Consider the following 24,672-nt stretch of genomic DNA (forward strand, 5'->3'; position numbering starts at 1 on the left):
AACTCTAATGCGTACCCTTCTCGAATAACTTCTAATACCCACTGATCCAAAGGTAATCCGGGCCCACCTCCCTTGAAATTGTGCCAGCCGAGCACCCACTTGGATTAGAGGCTGGGCCCGCAAACCTTCATTGCTGAGGACGGGAAGAGGAGGAAAAGGAACCCCCTGCCTCTCGTCCCCCTCTACGACCTCCTCGAAAGGACTGAGTCCTTTGGAGAAATCTGGAGCGCTGCCCCTGAAAAACTCTGCCTGGTCGAAAATGACGAAAATCACGGCCCCTACCACAACCAGAGAAATTGCCACGACCAGACCCCTAGTACGATCCTCTGGCAACCTTGGAACTTTAGCCTCACCCAGGCTATGCACCAGCTTGTCTAATTCTTCTCCAAACAGAAAAGAACCCCTAAAGGGAAATTTATTAAGCTTGGACTTAGAAGCCGCATTTGCTGACCAACCACGCAGCCAAAGCGTACGACAGGTCACAACAGAGAGAGCCATAGTCTTAGAAGAAGCCCGAAGCAAATCATAAAGAGCATCAGCCAAAAAAGCTGAACCCATTTCCAGCTTTGCCACCTCATTATCAATAGTCAAAAGATCATCTGAAGAACGGTCCAACACTCTTTTTGACTAGCGGAAACAAGCTCTTGCTACCAAGGACCCGCAAATTGCAGCATGTACTGCCAGAGCAGAAACATCAAAAGAATTCTTCAGCAAAGATTCAATACGACGATCCTGGGTATCTCGCAGAGCCATACCACCATCCACGGGGGCCGTGTTTCGCTTGGTAACCGCGGAAACTACCGAATCCACTACCGGGGGGGGGGGGGGGGGGGGGGGCGCACAAAAGGTCTTTATCTGAGTCAGGAACCGGATAAAGCCCAACCATAGATCTAGCAAGCCGAAAAGCAGAATCAGGAATCTCCCACTGAGCCTGAACAATATCTCTAATATCCTGATGCATAGAAAGGTCTTACCTACTCTGCGAATACCCTTGGACCAGCAAATCCACCTTTCTGGGCTTGGACACCTGAAGATCCTGATCATCAAAACGGAAACTAGAAGAAACCTGCAAGATAAGCTCTTGAAGGTCATCTTATGAAAATCCTTACCACCGAAGGATACTCCCACAGGAAGAGATTCCTCACCTTCTGCTGTGTGCTTCAGCTTCTCAGCAAACTGCTCCTCAACGCTGCATAACCCTAGTAGCGCTCTAGAAATGTTAAGTAGTAGTAAGTAGTAGTAGTAGAACATTACCTCCTCATCTATGGCAGGCATCTCTGATCCGGAGAAAAAGAAAAATCTTGCTCTGCCTCCTCAGAGAATCTAAAACGCTGTTTGAGCTATAGAAGTACCCTCCAGAGAACTTCTCCCAGGAGGGACCACAGGCACAGCTATGTGCAGGAGAAAGGCCTGGTCCATCTGCTACCACAAATTCAGGAGGAAAACCTCCTTCCCCTGCTGGTAAAACGGGTGTTTGTGAAGCAGAAACAGGCCCAGCAGCCAGACGAGCAGACGGCGAGACATCCAAGATGGTGGCGTTTCCCGCCAAAATCGGCACCGGAAGGGAGGGAGACGCGACCGCCACCAAAACACCGGTATCGGACCCCCCCCCCCATCGGCGACACTGCTGATTTTCTGGCTCCTGCACCCTGGTCCTCCGCAGCGGTGCAGTACCTACACACCCCACTCGCACCAAGCACCCGCCACTGACAGACGGCACAGCGGCGGAGTTTCTCAGACACCGCGAAACAAACAGCTGATCACCAAAACAAAGACGCGGAGCTGCCCTGTTCGTTTTTTTAAACAAACAGACCAAGAACAGTTCTGCATAAACCAGCAGGCTGGGTGGCCCAAATTTTTCTCTTTTTCCAAGTAGCTGCCTCTCCCCAACTCCAAAGCTCCTCCCTTGAAAAGCTTGAGGAAAATTTTCTGTCTTTACTTTTAAAGTGCCAGCAATAGATTAAAATAGATTACAGATTAAAATAGCCAGCATCAAAGAGATATCAGGAAGGAATGGGGGGAGTGACTCGGCCTCCCAAGTGTAACACCCCCGAGGCCTAAGAGACCCCCACGGACCTCTGCCTCTGAAAACAGGTTTTTTTGTTTTGTTTTATTTAAATGCACAGGTAACTAATCAACCAATCTAACAATCAAGAAGACTAACCAGAAAGATGAAAAGAATTAAAGAATATAAAGGACTGAGACTGAAGGGCTCACCACCTTCCACCTGCTGGAGACTGAGATTACTGGATCTTTCTCTAGCTGGCAAGGGCTCTTATTGGCTAGCTAGAGTCACAGTTTTTTTTTCATCTCAGTCTCCACCTGCTGGAAGGCGGTGCACAACCCATCAGTCACATTCTGGGACGGTCCGGAGGGATGCTAAGGAAGACACCCATTATATTCCTATGGGAGTCTTATCTAGCATTAGTGCACTTTAGTAAAAGGATCCCAAAGCCTCATTAACTCACCTCACCAACCCTCTCAACTATGAAAGCTTACCTTACACAGCTATCCAATTCACTCCCCCCTTCTTGACGCTACACACTACTAACTGTATCTGATATCCTGATATGACAATGTCAACAAATCTATGTAAGCCACATTGAGCTGCAAATAGGTGGGGGAATGTGGGATACAAATGCAATAAATTAAGATCATTTAGAGTGGAACCTGATAGAAAACTCCATTGCAGAGGACAGAATGTATCACAAAATCAATTTCATTTCTGGTCACTCTCAGGAATTTTGCTGGAGACTACAACTAACATTAATCTCTATCTCAAGGACAACCAAGACAAACTCATTTTGTCTCAACTGATACTTTATGAAGAGATCTACACTCAAATATTTTTTAAAAATTCTTCCAATACAAATTGTTTTCTGCATGTAGTGCAATACAGTACTCTTGTTAACATTTTAATAGGAACTATCTCAGCTGAAAACTTAAGAATGTTAAGCTCCAAATGTTTCATTTCTATTATTCCCATGTGGACAGTGAGGAGAAACAGGGGATAAGAGACATTTAAGTACCCAAATTGTATTATTAATTATCATGAAACAAAACATTTCCAGTGGCAATGAAGTTCCAGAACTTGGCATCATAATATTTTTTTCACATAAATGGTGGGAATTGTCTGGAATGTTATCCCAGAGAAAAAGGCAGACACGAACAGGAATGGACTTTGAAAAACCATAGGATAAACAGAGAATCCAAAGCATGGGGGGAGGGGTGTGGAAGCTGCACAGAGCACCAGTTACAACCTCAAAACCAGTCACGCTATGAAAAACCATGGGGAGGGGGGTAACCTGAATAGAGTGACAGTTGCATCTCTAAAACCAGTGATCTAAAAGTATGGGTGGGGGGAGAGCAACCTACATAGAACTGAAAGTCAACAGCACTATTTTAATAAGTTAAATAAGAGACGGGGGGTGTGGGGGTGTGGGGAGACAATCTGAGACTTGGATAGATGACACAACATACATTTCAAAATGGATCCATCTACTACATTATGTATTATATTACCACTATAAAAAAAAGGCCCGTTTGTGACCAAATGAAATGGGCGCTAGCAGGTTTTCCTCGAGTGGTGTATGTTTGAGAGAGTGTGTGTGAGAGAGAGTGTGTGGTGAGACACAGACTCTCTGTGAGACTGAGTGTAGAGACCAAGAGAGTGTGTGAGTGACTGTGTGACACAGAGAGTGAATGCTATACAGTGTGAGACAGAGTGTGTGAGAGACAGTGTGTGTGTGACAGAGATACCTCCCCCCCCTCGCTCTCTGGTGTCTGAGAGTTCTGTGTAGGACGCTGAGCTCTGGGCTGTGCTTCAAGGAACGACCAATCCTATTTAATAGAATGCACCTCCAACGTTCTGAAGCCGAGAAACCTCGTGTGGTTGGTCACTTCTGCTTGTGACGAACCGGAAGTACGTGATGTCAATTCAGGGATGAATACAGAGAGCAGGAATGCCTCAGCCATGCAGTCAGCTTCAGAATGTTGGAGGTGCGTTTTATTATACAGGATGTGTGATAAAGCATTTGCAGCAGTTTCTTGGTGAACAGTGTGAAATGTGGGCACTCCCACAAAGTGCTGAAGACTTTGGGGCAGGCATGTTAAACATAAAACCCATAAGCTGTTTCTGGCCCGCCTGATCACCCTTCATACAGCCAATGGAATCAGCAAATGTGGGAAGCAGTGGCTGTAGAACCTAGTCAAACCTAGAAGAACTGCCACAATCTCTGCCAATGTGGTACAAAAGCAGGCCAAAGAGATGGGCAGAAAGAACTGGCAAAGAGCATTTAAGCAAGCTCCTGCTGGAGGTTGCTGGTAATGGATGTGCTAGGGAGATAAGCCTGTGGAGCTAGTCAAAATCACCATAAATAAAGCTAGTGATACAGCTAAAAGAGACCCACAACAATGGAACAGGTACAACTAATACAGCCTGAAGGAAACAAATATGGAACTAGCACAAAAATCAACCAGTGGTGGGGTATCAGTGAGGGAATCAAACTTGCTGTGGGGTATGAATAGGTGAAAGGATTGGAAAGTTGTGGAGGATCAGACATGCCATGTGGTATGACTGAAAAAAAGGGACTGGAAGATTTATGGGGTTGAGTGGATTTTCTTCCTTGACCCCAATTCCTTTTCTTCTCCCCCCTACCTCCATCTTATTCTGTTCCCCCATGTTCTGCAACTCCTGCCTATGGTCCTGTCTTCATTTCCATCCTCTGAGTTCTTCTTTCTAGCTCATCCCCAAATCCCATCCCACCACCAATCAGTAAGATTCCTTCTCCTCCCCCCTATAAAAAGGGCCAAATAAACTAAATATAGAAAACATGAGAAAGTGAATGTATTCTAATATGCAAATATGCACTCCTGCCCCTCCCCAGGAGATTTGTGACCAGACACTGAAATGAGTTTCACACTTCAATTTTGAAGGGTATGAGTAAGGTAGAGGCGAGATGTTTTTTTTTTTTTTTTTTAACTACAGAGGAAGGATTTGGGATAGCCATAGTGTTCATGGTCACATACAGGTGGTCTGCATAAAACCTAAAATCAATTCAGTACCAGCACAACTTCGTATCCTACTTGTCTCAGAGAACAATCCACCTATTCCATGTCATATCAATTAGCTTGGATTCTCCAGTATAAAGAATAGCTGCTTAACTTTTATCTCACCAGGAATGAGGAAGATAGCTGTTTAGGTCAGCAGTGACAGCAAGGAAACACAAATCAGAAGATACCCTGAGATGTGAGTTTAGAGTCCCTCCATCACACACTCCATCTTAAATTGCTTTATTTGCAGTTTAAAATTAAGTTACCAGGTGCCAGGAATATACCTGTGTGTGCAAATTTTTTTTTTGTGAGCACCAAAAATAGCCCAACAGCCAAAAAAAGAGCAAGGGAGTCTACCCGAGCTATGAAGCTAATTTACTCCCCTGTTTACTAAGCCGCAATAGTGGCTGCTGTGTGCTAATGCTGACACTTTGAATGGGCTGTCAGCATTGCTGCACGGCTTAATAAACAGGGGGGTTAGTGTTAATTATTTTTAAAAATTTTAAATCATAATTTCTAGTTTGGGGGGCTTTTTCCTTCTTTTTATTTACACATTATTGGGAACCAGCTAGTGAATTTATCTGTTTAATTCCTAGCCTTAACTTTAATTTATATGCTCTTGCTCATGTTATGTCTCATGTTCTTTAATGTTAACTATGTGTTTTATTGGTATTTGATTAATGGTCTCTCTTATGTCTGATTCATTACAATGTTATTTCTAAAACCTTAATAAAAAAGGCTAGAGAGGCAATGACGAGGATAGTTTTACTTTTGAAAACTATGCAAAAGCACCTGCAGAACAAAATGATGCATACAGGCACTTTTTCCTGCAGCAATTTTCAAAAAGCTAACATGCAATAGACCTTCCTAGCAGAAATCCCTAGGCAAATCTGCAGCCCCTCATTACCTCTCTACCCTCATCTCCCCTTACGCTCCTACCCGTAACCTCCGCTCACAGGACAAATCCCTCCTCTCAGTACCCTTCTCCACCACCGCCAACTCCAGGCTCCGCCCTTTCTGCCTCGCCTCACCCTATGCTTGGAATAAACTCCCTGAGCCCATACGCCAAGCCCCCTCCCTGCCCATCTTCAAATCCTTGCTCAAAGCCCACCTCTTCAATGTCGCTTTTGGCACCTAACCATTGTACCTCTATCAGGGAAATCTAGACTGCCCCCAATTTGATTGACTGCACTTTTTTGTCCTTTAGATTGTAAGCTCCTTTGAGCAGGGACTGTCCTTCTTTGTTAGATTGTACAGCGCTGCGTAACCCTGGTAGCGCTTTAGAAATGTTAAATAGTAGTAGTAGCAAATAGAAGAGCTGCAACTCTGACTAATTCTGCAAGGGTAGCAGGGAGAGTGCCACCAGGGACAGTCCCTCTGCTGAGCGGGGGGATTTTGGGAGGTGTGGGGGCTGCTGCTGTTTCTTCTAGCTGGGTAAGTACACTGCTGAAATGGGAACTTTTGGGTTGTGAAGGGAGAGCGGAGTAAGAGTGCACATCATCTTCCTCCCCTTCAAGGATGATTCCAGTACTCCTCCCCTTCCTTCCTCCTCTCTTCCAGCGTGATCAAAGTCAAGCTCTCCTCCCTCCCCAGCAGCACCCAGACATGTCGGGGCATTGGTGACAATGAGAGAACATTAACCCAGAAGCGAGTGATGCTCCCTATTTATATGAGCTATTGATCACACGCTCACCTTAGAGGCAACACTGATGCAGGTACATGCATAGAGTACAAGAGCAGATATCTTATTTTACAAAGGCACACAGGCAGCTATGCTGCCTTTATAAAACAACCTTAAAACAGGCACCTTTTTTTTTACATCTCACATAGATGTCCTGTTATAAAATTACAACCCATGACTTCATATGAAGGGTAGAGAATTTTAATCCAGAAATGAAATTAATTTGCATACCCTCATTACCCACCAGCCCCATTGCTCTGTGTAACTCCTCTGGTATATTAAGGCTATCTTTGCAGTTATATTCACAGCCTAGTTTCAACTTCTTAGTCCTCTTGTTCCACAGAACTAAAAGAGAAGCAGGCTGAACTGCCAGGTTGAGTATTTTAAGTGTGGACTTAAGTTACCTGAAAGGTACACAGCATGGGACTTTAAGCGGCACAATGAGTCATTTTATTTTAGGATACCCAAAAGCATGAAATCAGCAACATCTTGACTACACATGGTCAACAACCAAAAGCAGACTTGTCTATGACCCTTGAGGACCAGGGCCGTACACTGTCCTTAGCTTCTGTGTTTCTCTTGCTTTTTAGTTCCCTTATCAATGCTTGTACTACATCAAATAATGTTTATTGGTGTCATGTTTATCTCACATGAAACAGGATATCTCAAAATAACTTTTTAACAATAATAATAATCACTCAAAATCCCCCACAATTTGAAAAATAAAAAATTGTTTTTGAGATCACCTGTGAGTCATGCGAAATTTTGTTGCTGGCAATTGGTATTACCACTGGGGTTTTTTTTGCTAATAATTTATAGGTCTGTTTAAAAAGTAGATTTTAAAGATGTTTTTAAGGAACGGAGGTTTGATGGATTTAAATACAATCTCCCTATTTTTAACTACTAAAATAACAAGTAGCTTCAGCATGCTGATACTCACTTTTGCTTTAAAAAAAAAAAAAAAAGAAACCCACCTATTTTCTACCAGCTTGAATTAAATGCTACTTTTGGAAATGGAATCACATTACACACTTAAAATACATACTCGCATCATTCACTCACTGCTCTTTGCTTAGGATTTCATTGCAGACATCACAAATGCAAAGAAGAGGGCAATAAGCCAACACCAACAGGGAAATGCCCAAGATGCAGGAAGCTGTCATGCTCCTGGGTGTGGCACTGAAGAGAGCACCAGCTGCCTGGCTTTAATGACACGCCCCTGAGGGCTGGTTCATGGAATGGCAAAAGTGGGAGTCTCCAGAGGACCAACTTCACTTGCCAGCTTTTCAAACAAAGGGAAACAACCCGTATCTTCTTTGTTTTTGTGGGGGAGAGAGCTGGAATGCCAACTGGCATAAGTTTCAGAAGCCAGCCCAACCTGAGGAGCAAGAAGCTCAAGTATGGGCAGTTGCAGGACAGCCCTTCAGATGCTCAGGACAGTCGTTTCCTGTTTATGTTTGATCCCTTGAATAATACACACCAAAGCTAATATTACTAACCCAGAAAATAATTAATTTTTTCCGATCGTCAAGAGGCTATGCAGTGTGCACCAAGTCCCAGTCTGAAAACAACAATTAAAACACAACTGGAGACACAAAGTTCTGACACTGCCAAGATTTTCCTTCTATGGTTCCACAGCACACCACCATCATTCTAAACACATTTATAAGAACAAGTGGCTTTCAGGTTATTGATAGGAGTGTATAAAAATAATCTGATCAATCTTTACCCAGCAGCAGTCAGTATTTTTTTTTTTTTTAAACGCTGTCATTGACTAATTTAGCTCTGAATATTCAGTGCCAGGTGATGTGTAGGCACCAGAACTGAATATCCGGGGCAAAACTGTCTCGCAGTACCTGCCAGAGTTTATGCAGGTTCTGGTTGGTATTAAGCCGGGGCTTGCAAAACTGTCTTATGCAGGTCACTGCTGAATATTGGCCAGGACCCACATACATTTTTTTAAGACCCGCAATCTTCCTCCCAGCCTCCCAAACAGGCCTCCTCCATCCCTCCCCAACATCGCTCCTGATCTGTCCATTAAGGTCAGAGCCGATATTCAGCAGCTCTGCCCAGTTTAGTGCCACTGAATATCAGGGGTTAGGCAGCACCAGGTGATTTAAGCAGGCCCACTTAAATCGTTTTTGAATATCGGGCCTAATATGCTTTACCATGCACTGTACAATTCAAGTTTCAAACCAGAGTCTAGATGACACAAATAGTCAAGGTGACAGGTAGATAGTGAAGGTGAGTCTGAAATCCGTGTGTCAATTTTCTAATTATATGAATACGTAACAAAATCATTGTTTACAAGAGTCCAACATGATGACTCCAAATCGGGGCTTTGCAACCCTATTTGGAGTTCATGACCACACCTGCAGCAAAAAAGCATGAAAGCGGCCTCATTGATCCACACAGGCCAACAGAATGCTGTACCTTAGCCTCCACAAGCTCAGTGGAAGGCTAGCACCAGCCTAGTGCAGAAGCTTCGCAGAAGAAAGCCCAGAGATAGCTGGGGTCATGTGAAACTTTTTAATGCAAATATGAAACACATTAGGAAAAATGTAAAGGAATGGATTACAAGTTCATTCTATAACAAGACAGACAGACTCCCTTCCCCCAAATAACAGCAGAGCAGACAGGAAAAGGTGTAAATCAAAGGTAGGTCAATACTGCACACGCTAGCTATGAAAATCCCACCAGTTCTTTTTACATGAAAAACAGAGGACGGCATTAAAGCTCGAAGGGCAGGCAATTCAAGAGATTTAATGTGAAATTAAAGGAAAAAAAAAAAAAAGACAACCTTCAAGCTCACAGTCTGCTACAAAGAGCAAACATCTACCACCAAGCCCACAAAGTCAGATTAAGAATCATGAAACTGAACTGAATGACCACTGTTCTATCACTTCACAACAGAGAAAGGATTACTTTCAATTTGGAAAGGCCAGTTTCTGACAGGGAGTCTTACACTGCATAGCTACTAAACCACACAACATTTACGTTTCCAGAACAGAGAGTTAGACTCCCCACAAATATTTCCCACCAGCAACTTAATCTTAATGAAAGGTAACTGAGTAGCCCCCTGCCGATCTGCCAGCAGTGTTGAAGAAGGACCAGAGGAGCCGCACCATTAAACTCTTTATCCCAGAACTGCATTTAGAGGCAGGGGATCCGCAACAAGAGGTAGGAGGGAATCTAATATAAGATTCCTGATTTAATTTTTTTTGTTACAGTATATATCCAACCATTTTTGAAGCAATGCATCAAGAGTTTATGTATGGGAAAATGAGAACTGGCTACTAAATGTATAAATTCACTGAAGCAAAACTATGTTTTCACATGCAAGAGATAGAAGGCCAATATTTGGCTGTTCATGCCTGCCTTCCAAGTGTAGTCCTATGAGAAAAAACAAGTATCAGACAGGGCATTGGTTGAAGCCAACTTCCAACTGCAATGAAAAACAGGATCAAAACAAGCGAGATCCCACAATTCAGAATCTTGGCAGAAAAAGAAAAAAAAAAAAGACGACAGCTAGCCTCCTCTATAGGTTAATTAGTGAAGGAGCAGCCTAGTGGTTAGAACAGTGGGCTGAGAACAAGGGAAGCCAGGGTTCAAATCCACTACTGCTCCTTGTGATCTTAGACAAGTCACTCAACCTTCCACTACCTCACATACAAACTTAGGGGCTCATTTACTAAAATGTATTAAGCTCTGAGCTCAACATGGGACATTCCCATATGTTAACCCAAATTTTCCATGCCAGTATTAGGGCTTTCAAAATACTTGTTTTTGCAGGTTCCACACTTATATTTCTATTAACGTGCCCAATCTGCAAAAAAAAATACTGCAAAAGTACTTACTGCTTCCTATTTAGGTGGCACAAAGTGCCCCTGTGTTAAGTCCTGTATTATCCAGTTAGCAAAAGGCTAATTAGAACGTGCTAGCTGGATAACACTTCTACATACATGGGACTCCCCCTCTCAAAAGAATTACAAAAAAAGAAAAAAACCCCAAAAGTAGCTTTAATGCATTTTGTGGCAAATCTTTTTTGGCATACTAACAGTGCATTATTAGGGCTAATGCCTTTTAATAAAAGGGCCTCTTTGTAAGCCCTCTAGGGACAAGGAAAAACCTATCATACCTGAATGTAAATCACACTGAACTTACTGAAAAGGTATCAACTGAATTTTAAACTATAATTTATTTTTAATTAGGGTGAAGTCTAAATTATTGTTGTTAAAAACCGAGGTTTGATTGACAGGAGGCAGCGTCACGTAACAAGGCTGAAGCTGAACCCAAAGAGGTTCAATTGCTTCCCTACACAGCTGCCATCTTGATATACTCAAAATACATTACTTTGTGTGGCAGCAAGATCTGCCTACTGGCTTCAGGCCAGATAATGGGCCAAGCACACTCTCACTGTCTCTTGTCAATTAAACCTCCTTGGTTAAAAACATAAGAAAATGAAAATTACTGTCATGGTATGAACAAAACTCACTCATTTGTAGACAATGCCACCAAGTAAGAGATGACTTGTGAGTCCTGCTAGACAATGGGGCTCATTTTCAAAGCACTCTGACTTACAAAGTTCCACAGGTTACTATGGGACTCATTTTTGAAAGAGGAAAAACACCCAAAAGTGGCATAGGGCACCATTTAGACGGATTCTTATCAAAACATCCAAACTGACATTTTCGAAACCTGTTTTGCAGACATAGTTAACATATAACAGCATAGTAGATGTTGGCAGATAAAGACCTGTACAGGCCATCCAGTCTGCACAATAAGATAAACTCATTACATATGGTATGTATACCTGTTCTTGATTTATCTTTGCCACTTTTAGGGCATAGACTGTAGAAGTCTGCCCGACACCGGCCTCATTCTGAAATTTCTGAAGTTGTCTAAGCCTCCAAAAGCTCCACTCTGGCCCATCCAAATGTAATTCAGCCTCCATCAGGGCACAGACCATAGAAGTCAGCCCAGCACTGGCTTTCCTATCTAATCTCTAAGCTTCTTTGAATCCAATCCCTCTAAACAGATTTCTTTGTGTTTATCCCACACATTTTTGAATTTCCGTTACGTTTCATCTCAACCACCCCTGTGGGAGGTCATTCCAGGCACCTACCACCCTCTCTGTGAAAAAATACTTCCTGACATTATTCCTGAGTCTACCCCTTTCAACTTCAATTCATGCCCCCTATGTTTGCGAATTAATACCTTTTAAATATTTGAAGGCCTGTATCATATCACCCCTGTTTCTCCTATCTTCTAGGGTATACTTATTTAGGTCAGCAAAATCTCTCTCCACATACATCTTGCTATGTAAACCCACTAACATTTTCATCACTTTTCTCTGAACCAATTTAAGACTTTTTACATCCTTAGCAGATAAGGCCTCCAAAACTAAACACAATACTCCAAGTAGAGTCTCACCAATGACTTATACATGGACATCAACACCTCCTTTCTTCTGGTTATACCCCTCTCTATGCAGTCTAGCATCCTTATAGCTGCAGCCACCGCCTTGTCGCACTGTTTCATCACCTTGAGATCCTTGGACAACCATCACCCCCAAAGTCCCTCTCCTGAGCTGAGCTTACCAATCTCTCCCCTCTTATCTCTTTTGGATTTCTGCACCCCCAAGTGGATATACCTGCAATACTATGGGGGTGGTCTACTGTATATGGTGTGCAAGTTGTTTTATATTGGGCACACAACCCACAAGATTAAGACTTGAATCGGGGAACATATGAGCAACATCAGAACAGTAAAAGCTGAGGCATCTTTGTCAGCCCACTGGCATGAGCATCAACATGTGATATCAGAATTACGGTATACAGTACTTTTGCGGGTATCGCTGACGAGAGGTGGATCGCTGAGTGATTTATTAACTAAAAAAAAAAACTCATTTAATCTTTACCTGGGGGACTATCTAGCCCCTTGGCTTGAATGTAAGCCGCATTGAGCCTGCCATGAGTGGGAAAGCGCGGGGTACAAATGCAAAAAATAAAAATAAAAAATAAAAAATAGAGACAGAGTGGTTGTAATTTAAAGTGTTAGGTTTGATATAACTAATGATGCTGTAGGTTTGGATATTGATATTGGTTCATTTGAGAGAAAGGGCGGTTGTGACAACATTCAGGAAGGGGAATCTCAACCAATAGCGTTGCTGGATCTGACGTCGCTGTATATTTAAGGAGTGCTTGGGTAGTGATGAAACACATTCCACACCTAGAAGGGCGGAGCCCTGTGGAAAACCCGTTCGGGGTTTGTGACCGCAAGTAAGGATCTAATGAGTGTTTAGTAAGTACTGTGAAACAATATTTAAGGATTTATGTAACAGCTCTATGTTAAAGATATATTTCAGCTCATGTGAAGGTAGTTGTGATTTAATTTTTCTTGTATGTCTATTTGTAGAATCCCCTTCTGAAGAATCAATGCAAAACTCAGCCAGGGTTAAGGGGATTGTTGGTATATAGTGAGATTGTTTGAGTGAGTGAATGAATAGGAAGTGTGTTCATTAGAACACGGACACATGGGAGACATCCTCAAGGAAAGTAAAACCTTAATATTTATGCATACCTATCAGATTATGTTGTATTGGGTAGGTGATTTGGGGGCGTCATTTTCAAAGCACTTAGCCTCCCAAAGTTCCATAGAAACCTATGGAACTTTGGAAGGCTAAGTGCTTTTAAAATATGCACCTTAATCTATGTTTATAATTGAATTTAGATACTTATACATGCTTATGGGGAGAAGTATTGAGGGGATCGCAGTGGGCTGATACGAGCTAGCCTCAGGTCATCATTAGGTTTCTTAATATGTATACATTTACCGCATTAGGCATTGTACTACCTAGAGCAAGGGTATTAAGAAAAGCTGAAACAACTACATATTACTGTATGTGAGCTATCCAGTTAATCATTATTGGTTTATTACAAATGTATAAAATTGGTGTACTGATAGACAGTGGAAGCAAATGCAGGTAAAAGTAACAAACTGTAGTACAATGGAAGGCTACAATGTACGTACATACATGATATGGGATATGGAACGCCTAATGTGCGATGATGGTCCATCTGTGAACTGCCACATGTTCCCTTGGGGATATAATGGTTGGAATGGGTATGAACTGAGCACATATCACTAATATTTGAATTTATGTTAATTAATTTAAGCCTGAGGTTTTTTGTTGAATCTCAGGAACTGACTCAGTTGGTATATAGTAGATATTCTTACAGAGATAAGTTAATAGATTATATTTTAACTGCCAGACCCTTGACCCTAACATTTGGAGATCCCTTCTCATGACATCTATTTACGCATTTCATGCAAATCAAAAGGGGGCATTTTGAAGGTGGGATTGGGCCTAACACTTGGATATTTTACAGCCATAATGGAACAAAACCAAACGTCTAGCGCAAAAACTTAAACATTTTGGTCTAGACCTGTTTTTCTAACGAATAAAGACACAAAAAAGTGCCCTTAATGACCAGATGACCACTGGAAGGATTCAGGGACAACCCTCCTTACTCTCTCAGTGGTCACTGACCCCCTCCCACCCCCCAAAAAATGTGAATAAAAAATAGTACTTACCAGCCTCTATGACAGCCAGTTCCATTAGAGAAGCATGCAGGTCCCCTGAGTACTGTAGTGGTGGGTGCAGTGCACTGTAGACAGGTGGACCCAGGTCCATACCTATCCTTATCCTGTCTGCAGAGCCCTCCAAAACTCACCAGAAACGCACTGTACCCGCATATAGGTGCCCCATTCACCCATAAGGGCTATTGCAATGGTGTATAGTTGGGGGTAGTGGGTTTTGGAGGGCTCAGCAGACAAGATAAGGGAGAAACAGTGAGATGTGTACCTGGGAACATTTATATGAAGTCCACAGCAGTGCCCCCTAGGGTGCCCCAGTGCTCTCATGGGATGTCACATCCTCCCTGTCTCCTCGGCTCGTAATCTTGGTGTCATCTTTGATTCCTCTCTCTCCTTCTCTGCACATATTCAACAGATCGCCAAAACCTGTCGTTTCTTTATCTACAACATTAACAAAATTCACCCCTTCCTTTCTGAATATGCTGACAAACCCTTATCCACACACCCTTGTCACCTCTCGCTTGGACTATTGCAATTTACTTCTTACTGGTCTTCCGCTCAGTCATCTCTCTCCTCTCCAATCTGTCCAAAATTCTGCAGCACGGCTTATTTTCCGCCAAAATCGTTATACCCACACTAGCCCACTCCTCAAGTCGCTTCACTGGCTCCTTGTCCGCTTCCGTATACAGTTCAAACTTCTCTTACTGACCTTTAAACGCATCCATTCTGCAGCCCCCCACTACCTCTCCACTCTCATCTCCCTACATTCCTCCCCGTGATCTCTGCTCACTGGACAAGTCTCTCTTGTCATCCCCCTTCTCCTCCACTGCTAACTCCAGGCTTCGTTCCTTTTCTCTTGCGGCACCTTATGCCTGGAATAAACTTCCTGAGCCTATACGTCTTGTTCCATCTCTATTTTCAAATCTATGCCGAAAACCCACCTTTTCACTGCTGCTTTGGCTCCTAGCCACTACTCATTTGCCTCCCCTTGTTCCTTCTCACCCAGTACTTGCCCTTATTGTCTTGTCTGTATTACTTTAGATTGTAAGCTCTATTGAGCAGGGACTGTCTCTCTGTGTCAGGTGTTCAGCGCTGCATGCGTCTGGTAGCGCTATACAAATGCTAATAATAATGTATGGGGAACCAGTCTGCTAAAAGTACTGGCTCCTCCTACATCCCAATGGCTTAATTTTCTCTGTTTTTCATTTGTGTGTGTGTGGGGGGGGGGGGGGGGGGGTGGTTTCTAATATCGCCTGAAACGATAAACGTACAGAGCTCAAAACCATTGTTACAAACAGTATTAAAAATTTTTTTTTTAACAGATATGTTTGCTATTTGGGTTTGGGATGTTTAGTGCAAAACATCCAAAGTCTGACTTAGATGTCAGATCGAAATTGCCCCTCTATGTTACTTTGTAAGTCTAAGTGCTTTGAAAATATGCTTCAAAAGTGTCATCACTGATATGGTTTTTGTTACACCTCTATAGGAATGGGGGCGAGACTGAGCAGAGTCAGCATATCTCATCTCTGGAACACAAACATGTTGTCATAGAAAGGTCTCTCTTTTTCTGGCATGAAGTACAAGAGAGACATACATGCCACTTCCACAAAGATATGGTACTAAAGTAGTAGATGAACAGACACCGAGCTTGACTAGCTTTAGATTTTCTTTACAGTTTTTCAGATGGATCAGTGTCCTGGATTTGCAGCTTCCCAAATACAGGTCACTACTATCACTTTGAATCCTTTATAAAGGGTGTTGCCTCTCTTCTAGGCTGCATTCTTAACCCAACTGAAAGGGTTAAGCAGAAGAACTAACACTGTAGCTAACAGGAAGTACCTCCCTCTCTTCATCAGAGTGTCATTATTTGGCCAAGAACCTCTCTGTTTTATCTGTGGTAAAAACCACCTACCTGCATTTTGATCATATTAGCTGTACAAAAGTTGAGCTCTTTGGAAACATTACTATGCTCAAAGATGTGCTGAACACATATTTCATGCAGAAGTTTCCTTCTGCTCTTTTGAACTACCACCTCAGTCAGAATCACTGCTAAGATCTGGCATCACAAGCCTTCAGTCACAACAACCCAGGGATTTTTGTAGCCTACTGTATTTATGTATATTTATTTACTTGGATTTAGCTCACACCTTAGTAGCCAAAGGTGAATTACATTCATTTTATAGCTCTCCTCGCTCAATCCCCCCAAACTACTTAGCCTTATTATTGCAGTGATGGCACTAGGTAGAGGAAAGGGAAAGAGGATGGGATTTGATATATTGCCTAAAGCAGTTTACGTATGATATACAGGTAACTTATTTTGTATCTGGGCAATGGAGGGTTAAGTGCCCTCCAGACTACATCCCTGCAATCCTGGGCTCTCAATCCAGCCACCAGATGTCACCCTAAAGCAATGACTATGCCCCTGGGGCTGCAAATGCTGCCTCCACAGAATCCCCTGCTAACCCAGGATTCTTCACAAGATACAGTACTACACTTGCCGAGCTGGCCCCTGAATGTTTTTACTTTCAATTAAATAGGTTTTTGACAAGTTCAATCTACATTACACCCTTGCAATTTACAGCAAAAACAGCACAAGAGGCTGTATTTGTAAATAAACTCTCCACTTGTAGATAAGGAAAATACACCTCTCTTGTCCCAAGCACATCTGGCTCCAAGAGTACCTATGGCTTTTCTCCCTCATCTCTGATGGTGTCTAGGTGTACTGACTCTCTTTTTCAGATCACCTAAGCTGTTTGTCTGAGTGGGTAATCTTGCAGAGACATATGTGCAACATCCAAGACTTGTAGATAAAAATTTTTAAGTGTGGTGCTATTTTATTAGAATAGCAAATGCAATTTCAAACCAGCATTTGGTAGGAAACAGATGAATAGCACCAATACAAGGAAGAAAGTACATCACAGGACTATTTACTCAATTAGTACTTCCAAGAAATCACAACACTGCCCACTTTCTAAGAAAGCACAACACCCCACTTGGAGTATTGTGTTTCAGTTTTGGAAGAGGCTTAATGAAAACTTTTGATGGTTATTCTCAGCTGCTATCTTTCAATAAGAAGAAATGTAATTCATTTCTAAGGAAAAGAAAATAAGCCTTTCCCACAATTTAAAACCTAGTAGCATTCTCAGGTTATATCCCATATTAATAATAAAAGTAGGTTGGACAGGGCTTACATTATAAATATCCAATCCTAAATAAAATCACAGCTTTTATTTCCAAAGTTTCAAGTATTTATCTCCCTGTTCCAACAGCACTTACAAGGAACAAAACTGTCAGAAACCAGGGCTGATTTTCAAAAGGTGGGGAAATATGGGATACAAATGTAACAAATAATAATAATAGTTTTACCAGCAAAGACTATAAACAGGCTGATGCGATTCACTAGTTAATGGGGCATGAGCTGACCAGAATAAGAGACCACTTAATCAGATTCTTCTGATGATGTGAATTACTGTCCACATAAGCTCATGCCCCAATACACTGCTTAATGTACTGAGTGCCATTAACCTCTCTTGTTTTTACCGCTCCAAACTAATACATATACTCGTCTGACAGCACAACCAGGTTGGCCTGCAAATTAATTGAGAAACTAGACAGTAAATGACAGCAGATACTGAGCAATTGACTCATTCAGTCTGCCCAGCCAAAATTCTTCCACGATTCTATATTCCCTCGGGCAAATGAGCACACCAATTCCCCTCCCATATCTCCCACGACATGTCTTTATCTTAAAGTGAGAAAGTATGAAGGTGGGGGAGAGAACTTAATTACCATGAGTTAAGAAGATTAAACTACCCACAAACGACAACATGAACGCTTCGTTACTCAACCACCACCCCTGAAAATTAAGGCCCCAAGCCCAGTTTTCGTCCCCTCCTTCACCTACGTGAAGAGCTGCTGGCAGGTGTGAAAGTAAGAGATGAGCACCAGGCAGCAACCTTCCCCTCCTTGGGATGATCTTGAACCAGAAGTTGCCTTTCCCCCATCTCTTCTAAGGCTCAGCGGTCAGCTCCTTCAGCACCTCCCCCCACGGATACGTAACCAGGCCTCAGGCCCCGGACTCTGTACCAAGCGCCTCACCTCTGTGTCAGAGGTACACTGCGTTATCCTGCCCTTCCCCCCATATACTAGCAAGTAATACTTACGCTCGGGAACGGGGATGGGTGATGTTGGAACACGCGCTTCCCACCCTTCCTCTTCCTCTTCTTCACACAGCGGTTCCCGCGCTCCCGTCGGTTTCCCGGTTGCTAGGCAGAATTTTTTTTTTTGCTCTTTTCCTCTGCAGCCGCACGCGCGCGCTTCCGCATTTGGCACCGCCCCTTCCGTTGAGCGGCAGGGTGGGGACCCAATGAGCACTGGGTGAATCCCAGTACCCTGGCCAATAGTAGCGGAGGGGGGAAAGTGAGAGGTCGTGAGGCAGGCCCAAAATCGGGCCGGAAGTTAAAGGGCGTGGTTTAAACGTCAGATTGCTTCCTGAAAGGTGTCAATCAAACTACTCTGGGTCTCTATACTCCCCACCAATCTCCGGTTTGCGAGGTGGGGTAGGGTTTTTATGTGACGATCACAGCAGGGCAAGGACTTTACCCATCATGCACTACTGTCAGGGTGACGCACGATTGTGCTGCGAACGTTTCCTCTCCCATCTCCCGAGTGTGTGGACGTGCATTCAGCATTGCTATTCCATCGTCGTCGCTGTATGAGGTCGACTCGTCTGATTGGCGTTCTGTCACGAGCATTCGGACTTTGCGCTTGCGCCTGTGGGAGTGGGGTTCGAGGAAAGCCGGCTGTATAGCGGATGGGTAAAGTGGAACAACATCTGCCCACGTGGGCAGCAGCGGGAGCAACTTCTCCTAGTTCCTGGTAGGTAGGACTGCTCCATAATTGCAGCGTATTTAGGGCTGATTACAGATCCCTATTTAAAGCAAATAAATACTTGTTAATATATAAAGAAGCGAGAGGATAGATTTCCCCCCGTTTGATCCACTGAAAATAGCAGTGTTTCTCAAATGGTAGCTCAGAGGAAAGGATTCGTGTAAAAGTACAGTACTTTAGGGAGAAATTGACATCGCTGTCAAAAGTCAAAGCCAAATTAATTGAGGACCTGACTTAATTTAGTAAGTGTGATCATAATAGATGCTGCTTTTAACTCCTAACCCTTACTCGCGTGTTCAGTACCCTTATTTTATCATCCCCACCTTAGTAATTCCCCTATCTCTTTGTCCGGGTTGTCTGTCCTAATTAGATTGTAAGCGCTGTCGACCAGGGACTGTCTCTTCATGTTCAAGTGTACAGCGCTACGTACATTTAGTAACGCTATAGAAATGATAAGTAGTGGTAGTAGAATTCATCTTCATTTACCTTTTCCATTGAGTTATATTCTAAGTAGTTTCTTGGTACGGTATATAAGGTGTTTGAATGTACAAGCCCTGAGAGCTTTTTTTTTCACCTCTCCTGCTTCTATTAAAGACAAACAGTAACACAATCACTGACGGCAGATAAAGTTTTGGAGTGCTCATCATAACACATCAGCCATGAGGTCATTTAAGTTTTAATTGCATCCTTTTTCATTATAGGGATTCGTTGTGTTTATACCACGCATTTAAATTATTTCCTGATATTACTCCTGTCTATCACCTTGCATCCTCAATCGATGACCCCTAGTTCTATCAGTTTCCTGTCTCTGGAAAAGATTTGTTTCTATAGTAATACCTTTCAAGTATTTAAATATCTGTATGATATATTTTCTATTACTGTGTCTGCACTTTCCACCGGTTAATTTAAGAAAGGGATGGATAGATCTTTCCAAATCAAGCATCTTGTCTAGAAAAGCTTACTTAGCACCTTTTTTTTCCCTAGTCACGTTACAGGTCTTTTTGTTGCCATTTAAATTTTTGTTTTTCCCTGTGGCTGTAGAACCTTGTTTATTGAGAAATTTGTACATCTTTTTTTTTTTTGGGGGGGGGGGGTAGGATTTGGTGGAATATGAATTGTGTGCACTGTATTGTATGAGGAGCTGAGGTGTAAGGCTACCCCTAAGGAGAGAGATGAAATATGAGGGTTAAATGAAAAGTAATCTCTCCATCTCCATCAACAGATGGCAGGAGTGAGGCGCTACACATGTTCACTTGTTCTTAGAATTCTCTTCCTTCACCTTGGTTCACAAGAAGTGTTTGTGTGAAGAGACTGTGTTGTTATTACTTGTGAAATGGAACCATGCAGTGAATACCCCATGTGATTTAAACAGTATGCTAGGATACAATTTCTGACTGTTGAAGGAGTACCTCCAATTGAAATTCATCACTGCATGCTGGTTGGTTATGGTGATGACAATGATTTAAGTACTGTGCATGCTGGGACCAAACATGTAAAGACTGTGGACAGAGAGGGGCTGGTTTGTGTGATCAAAAGTGAAGTGGATGACCTGTGACAGCAATGGACAAGTCTAGCAAAAGAAAGGTTGATGAACTCATAAAGGACAATTGGAGGATTACTCTGTGTTACATTGCAACCCTGAAAACTTCTTTTAAAAAGCTTGAGAGTTTGAAAGCAGAAGGAAATTTTGTTGCATCTTGACAGTGCTAGACTCACACAGCGTGAAACACCACAAAGACAACTGTGAAGTTGGGTCTCAGGTTCACCCCATCAGCCATACAGCACAAACTTGGTGCCATGTGATTTCCATCTTTTTCCAAAAGTGAAGAAATACCTTCAGAGGCATCTGTTCAGCTCAATGATGAGTGGAAAAGACTGTGCGCAACTGGTTGAAGAGAAAAACTTGTTCATCATTGGGAGAAATAGGTGGTGATTTATATCAATTAAATGCATCCAATAAAAGAGCAAGTTTAATGAATTATTTTCACTTTTAATTCATTACAGTCTTTTAATTTAAACAAGAGTTCTGGTGGTGGAGACTTTTTTTTTTTTTTAACCCTTGCACAATTATATGTAGGGCTGGCAAAAAAACTTTCAGTACTTTGAGACTCTTGTCTAGTTGGGTTAGTCATTAGGTGTGAAAATATCAGGGACTTGAGAGAACTGCTACCAGTAGTGGCCTTAAGGGGGTTTCTACGGGCATTTGGTGATCCATAAGCAAATATATATACTTTTGATTTTTGCTTTGCCTCATCCATGAAATTGCAATGAAAATTTTATTTTTGAACCTTTAAGTATTCTTTGAGGAATTAGAGATATAACACAATGAAAGCTGACCCTCCAAAAGAGGGATGGGCAACCATGGTCCTCAATGGAAGCAGTGCATGCAAATCAATCTCATGCATATTCACTGTGGCAGAGATTGATTTGCATGTACTGCTTCCATTGTATACAAATAGATATCATACATATTTCATTTTGGAAATATTGAAAACCAAACTGCGTTGTGGCCCTTGAGGACTGTGCTTTCCCACTCTACTCTAAAGGCACAGTTGATGCTGAGAACAAGGAAATTTCCATCATTGACCTTTATGGATCAGCCAGAAGTCATCCATAAGAACATAAGTGTTGCCATACTGGGACAGACCAAAGGTCTATCAAGCTGTTTCCAACTGTGGCCAATCTAAGTTACAAGTACCTGGCAAGATCCAAAAAAAAAGGTACAATATATTTAATTTTGCCTATCCTAGAAATAAGCGGTGGATGTTTCTTTTAGGAAGTTATCCAAACCTTTTTTAAACCCTGCTAAGCTAACTGCTTTTACCACATTCTCTGGCAACAAATTTAATTACATGTTGAGAAGAAATATTTTCTCTGATTTGGTTTAAATTTACTACTTTGTATCTTTATGTGCCCTAGTCCTAGTATTTTTGGAAACAAGTAAGCAAGCGATTCACGTTTACCCATTCCATTCATTTATTTTATAGACCTCTTATCGTATCTCTCCTCAGAAGTGTTTTTCTCTAGGCTGAAGAGCCTTAGCCTCTTTAGCCTTTCCTCATAGGGAAGTCATTATCTCTACCTTTTCTAATTCCACTATGTTTTCTGAGATGTTGACCAGAATTGCACACAATATTCAAGGTGTGGTTGCACCATGGAGCAATACAAAGGTATTAGAACAGCCTCATTTTTGTTTTTCATTCCTTTCCTAATATCTAACATTGTTTGTTTTCTTAGGCGCTGCTGCACACTGAGCAGAGGGTTTCAATGTATCATCAACGGTGACATCTAGATCCCTTTCCTGGTCGGTGATTCCTAATGTAAAACCTTGCATCTTGTAGCTATAGTTCGGGTTCCTTTTTCCCCACATGCATCACTTTTCACTTGTTCACATTAAACATCTGCCATTTGGATGCCTGGTCTCCCAGTCTCGGGAGGTCATCTTATTTTTCACAATCCTTTTAACTGATTAACTTTGTTGTCAGCAAATTTAATTACCTCAGAAATTACAGTTCCTCCCATCTGTAGATCATTTATAAATGTTATAAAGCAGCGGTCCCAGCACCGACCCCTGCAGAACCCCCCTCCATTGAGAATACTGACCACAGCATCTGTAGTCTGCAGCTCGCACACAGAGTAGTCAAAAGAGCAGAAGCCATGTACCAGTGTTCACGATGATCTTGTCACAAAATGCCAGACATGCACCATATTTCGCCCCACCCAAACAGCCTTGAGAATAGTCTGTGTCTATGCTGCTGTGAGCATTTTGCATATTTTAGTTGGGATTGCAAATCTTTAAGCCTTCCCAGTTCTGGCTTTTTAGAATTATCCTGCTTATGATTTATTCCTTTGGAACACCTTGTTTGTATGTGACTCATTGAGCTCCTTTGCCCCTGATGCAACCCTTTGATGGAGTGAAACATGGTCCACGTTGGGCATTTCGTTGTGGGATCATTGTTGCTGAATAAGTCTTTAGAGCACTGATATGTACATTCTGCTCTTTCAACTATTCTATTAACAGGGGGTTGACAGCTACTTCCAGATCTGCCCAGCAGGTTGATCCCACACTTGTTTTGGTTTGGTGTTAACCATTTCAATATGTACAATTTTATATTGCAGCAGATCAAGTAAATAAACATGGTACCATTTGCCTCATTGCATGCAGGTTTTTTTGTGGGGGGGAGGAATGCAATAGGGAAATTAGATCTACAACCCCCTTGCTGCAGTGGGGTAAACTAAGCTCTGGATCAACCTGTTGGGCAAATCTGGAGCTCATTGGCAACCCATCCATAGCTAGTAGAATAGTTGGGGAATGGTGGCTGGTGTCATACAGCAATGATTATAATTAGTTTGCAGAAGTCATAAATGGTATGATTTAATGGGTGTGATGCTGCATCACACTATGAAATCTGCCAAGAGGATTAAAAGTAGCTTTTTAGAATCTCTGGCATGATTAAGCAATAAAATCTTCTCGCACATTCCTCAGTCTTCATCCTCCCAATTGTAAAGGTCTGAAATACAAATTCCTTAGCGTCCCTCCGGACCGGACCAGGATTGGACTGATGGGTTGTGCTCGCCTACCAGCAGGTGGAGACTGAGAAAAAACTCTGACTCTAGAGAGCCAATAGGAGCCCTGGCCATGTGACCTTAGCCTCAGTATTTCTCAGTCCCAGCAGGTAGGAAGTGAGCCCATTAGTCTCTCTCCTTTTCTCTTTAGATATTACAGATATTTGTGATAATTCTTCTGTGCCTGGAATCTTATTTAGAGGCTTGACAGGGTTTCCTTTCTCTTCTTTCTTTGACAGCCTCGGGGGGTGTTAAACTCGAGTGTCTCGAGTCCCCCCCCCTTCCTCCCCATCTCCCTGGCTTAGCAGGGAAGGGCCGTCCCTTTCTCTGGAAAGGTGTACCGTCTTTGGGAGAGGCAGCCACTTTTAACAGGTAGCTGCTTTAAAAGAATTAAATCAAATAAAAGTAAATTCAAAGAAGCAGCCTTTCTTTCCCCAGACTTCTAACGAGCAGGCAGCTCCAGTGTTTTATTATGATTGAGGGGTTATAAAAAAAAAAAAAAAAAACAAACAGAGAAAATAATTCAGTATCTGTGACTTTAAACAGCGATTTTTCTCGTCAGATTTAATTTCCTCCATTTTCTTGCGTTTTGGCGGCGGCAGTTTAAACAAATGAACAAAAAAAAAAAAAAAAAGAAAGGTGCGAACCGCGTAAGTGCGGCCACCTGTTTTTTCCGATATGGCTTAAAAGTTCAAACAGCTGCTGTCGGTCAGCGTCGCGCAGTTCACGCAGCCGGAACGTGTAAATTTTGCTCTCCCTTCAAGGTTTCTTCGGGTCCGGTGCTGCCTCCAGTTTTTTCGGGGCCTTTTTCGCCGGCTGTTGTTTCTTCGCCGTTCCACTGGGCTCCGCTTGTTCGGAGGTGTCGGGCACGCTGTTGACGATCG

General features: G+C 42.5%; 1 protein-coding gene across 2 annotated transcripts in view; it reads right to left on the reverse strand.

Moving 5' to 3' along the window:
- GATAD2A (GATA zinc finger domain containing 2A) overlaps window positions 1-18,628 on the reverse strand; it is a 268,656-nt gene extending 250,028 nt beyond the window's left edge. The window contains exon 1 of one of the 2 annotated variants that reach the window (XM_030218021.1): window positions 18,496-18,628. The gene's annotated coding sequence lies outside the window, so the exon portion shown is untranslated. Of the gene's footprint in view, window positions 1-18,236; window positions 18,255-18,495 lie in introns of those variants that run through there. The other variant, XM_030218023.1, reaches the window with a different exon arrangement.
- Between the last annotated feature and the right edge of the window lie 6,044 nt (window positions 18,629-24,672).

Source organism: Microcaecilia unicolor, chromosome 11 (genome assembly GCF_901765095.1).
Source record: "Microcaecilia unicolor chromosome 11, aMicUni1.1, whole genome shotgun sequence".
NCBI lineage: Eukaryota > Metazoa > Chordata > Amphibia > Gymnophiona > Siphonopidae > Microcaecilia > Microcaecilia unicolor.